At 36.6% G+C, this 2260-nt stretch overlaps 2 protein-coding genes across 4 annotated transcripts in view; one reads left to right on the forward strand and one right to left on the reverse strand.

Moving 5' to 3' along the window:
* The window catches only part of ptx3a (pentraxin 3, long a), a 9048-nt gene extending 8020 nt beyond the window's left edge, over nt 1–1028 (forward strand). The window contains exon 4 of the mRNA XM_032511604.1: nt 1–1028. This exon is cut by the window's left edge and continues 1036 nt beyond it. The gene's annotated coding sequence lies outside the window, so the exon portion shown is untranslated.
* veph1 (ventricular zone expressed PH domain-containing 1) overlaps nt 1–2260 on the reverse strand; it is a 92039-nt gene that overhangs the window by 73267 nt on the left and 16512 nt on the right. The window lies entirely within an intron of this gene.

Raw genomic sequence — 2260 nt, forward strand, 5'->3', positions numbered from 1 at the left:
CACACACACACACACACACACACACACACACACACACACACACACAATACACACATCGTACATACACACAAAACTTGTATTGTGGCAGAAGTGCTGCATTTACCAAAGAATCAATTAGACTGCAAAAAAGACAAAGAGTCTTTTGTTAATGTGAACGGGTTCTGAGCCAGTAAACAGAGTTATAACCAGACAGCCATGCAGGAGAGGAAACTAAGAGGTCACAGACAATTACAAGAGATTATCTTGTAATTGCAGTGATGTAGTTTTTAGAGTAATAATGCATTTTCTCTCTTTCTATCTAGATTTGTACAGAAAAAGTTAGTGCAATTAATCAGTTATCAATGAAAAACCTGTTAAACAATAATCTGACAAACTATTTTGTTATCTAACTTTGCAGTCTTTTAGGTACAATTATTAGTTAGAGATTGACTATCATTCACCTCCATTACAACTGAAAGAGGTACCATTCTAATCTGTTAATAATGAGTTGCCATGTGCAGTGCAACAAATAATGTATGAAATACGTGTGGGACCGAAAAACTGCGTGTTTTTATCTCAAGCATGGACAACCAGCAACTCGAGGAACATTCTTTTTCAAATTTTTCTTGAATTTGTGAAAACTTTTAAAGTCTTTTTTAAGACCTTACATTTCCAAATGTGTACTCATCAGTGTTTGAATTTATACGAGTTGCTTTGTTAGTTTTTTTTATCAGTAGTTCTCATTTAATTTTAGGGTTGCATATGTGTGCCTTGGTTTTTAATACTGCATAAAGTAATAGGAGTAAAATTATTATATTTGTTTTGTGAGATAGAGTTTTTGTTTTAATTTGATAAAAAAAAAACTGAGGACAATGTTTACACACTCTAATCTTTTATGTACTAAGTTGCCTTGTATTATATTGTAAAAAGGTTTTGTTGATCTTTTTAAAAAGGTGAAACTGAATGTATTTTGTAAATACATATGTTTTGATTAACATGACTGTATGAATGAAGTGAGGTATGAATAAACATTTCAAGTTATAATATTGCTCGATAAGCAGTTTCAGTGTTTTTCTGACATGTCAAAACCTAAAAGACCAATTTGACTACAAAGTCTGGTTATGGCTTATATATAAATAGATTGAACTTTTCGACTCACATGTACCGATGCACACACTCCCACTCACTGATGGCGAAGGAGCTACCGCACAGTATGTTTGCTTGTTTAAAGGTTCTTCAATATTATTTAAGGAAAGAGCCATACAGCAAAAGTATATTGAAATGTTAGAAAAAAATGCATGATCCTTTATTAAAATACATTTAATCTCCTGTTGATTAAAACAAGCTGACAATGACACTGAAAATACATCTGCAACTGCAGACAAATAACATGCAAGTTGTTTTGGAACTAACACATGCTTACAGTTTACTGAGGTACATCCTGCTAGATGCCCATTAGTGAAATGTAGCAGGTTTCTCCTGCAGCTACAACCTCTGCATAGTCTCCAACTGTTTCTGTAACTGTGACCTGTTGTTACGGAATGGAACCATCACCTTTCACACTGTCTCCTATCCAACCTACCCACCCCAAACATTTTGCCTTTTCTTAACCTTACAAGCTAGAGTTCAATAACTACATATGTTTCGCAGAAGGGGAGCTAGAAAAGACATATAGCCTAACTTTGACAGGTGATACATTCCAAAGTCCAGTGTTACCTTAAGATCAGGTTTTACTCTTGGCTCTAAAATCCTTATGGGGCCAAAGTAATGCCATATGTTTGTGTGTGTGTGTGTGTGTGTGTTTGTGTGTGTGCATGTGCGCGTGTGCTTGCGTGTGTATGCTTGACATCTGATAATGGCTGAGGCCTTACTGTAGCAGGCTATAAAACGTTCATGCTGTATCCTGCTCCAGGTTTCCTGTAACTAGTAAACATGCACACACATTCTCTTAAAGATCGCTACACACTGAACTGACAAAGTACAGAGTTTAGCCAACCCATTGCCTTCCACAGAACACAGAAATTGGTAAACTGACTGAAAACACGCATGTGGTGACCCTAGGCTTTAGTAACAAACTTATAGTATAAACAACACACACACAAACACACAGTCTATCCATCCTGCTAGCTTGTGTAACCAACTCATCACACCCCCATCCTCAACATCCCCCGAACCCCATTACATCAGCTAACTTTCTGAACAGAGGGGCTGCTGGGAAAAAGAGATGTCATCTGTTATTGCTTCTACGAGCTATGTGTGTGTGTGTGTGTGTGTGTGTGTG

The sequence above is a fragment of the Etheostoma spectabile genome, chromosome 3, assembly GCF_008692095.1.
Source record: "Etheostoma spectabile isolate EspeVRDwgs_2016 chromosome 3, UIUC_Espe_1.0, whole genome shotgun sequence".
In the NCBI taxonomy this organism is placed as follows: Eukaryota; Metazoa; Chordata; class Actinopteri; order Perciformes; family Percidae; genus Etheostoma; species Etheostoma spectabile.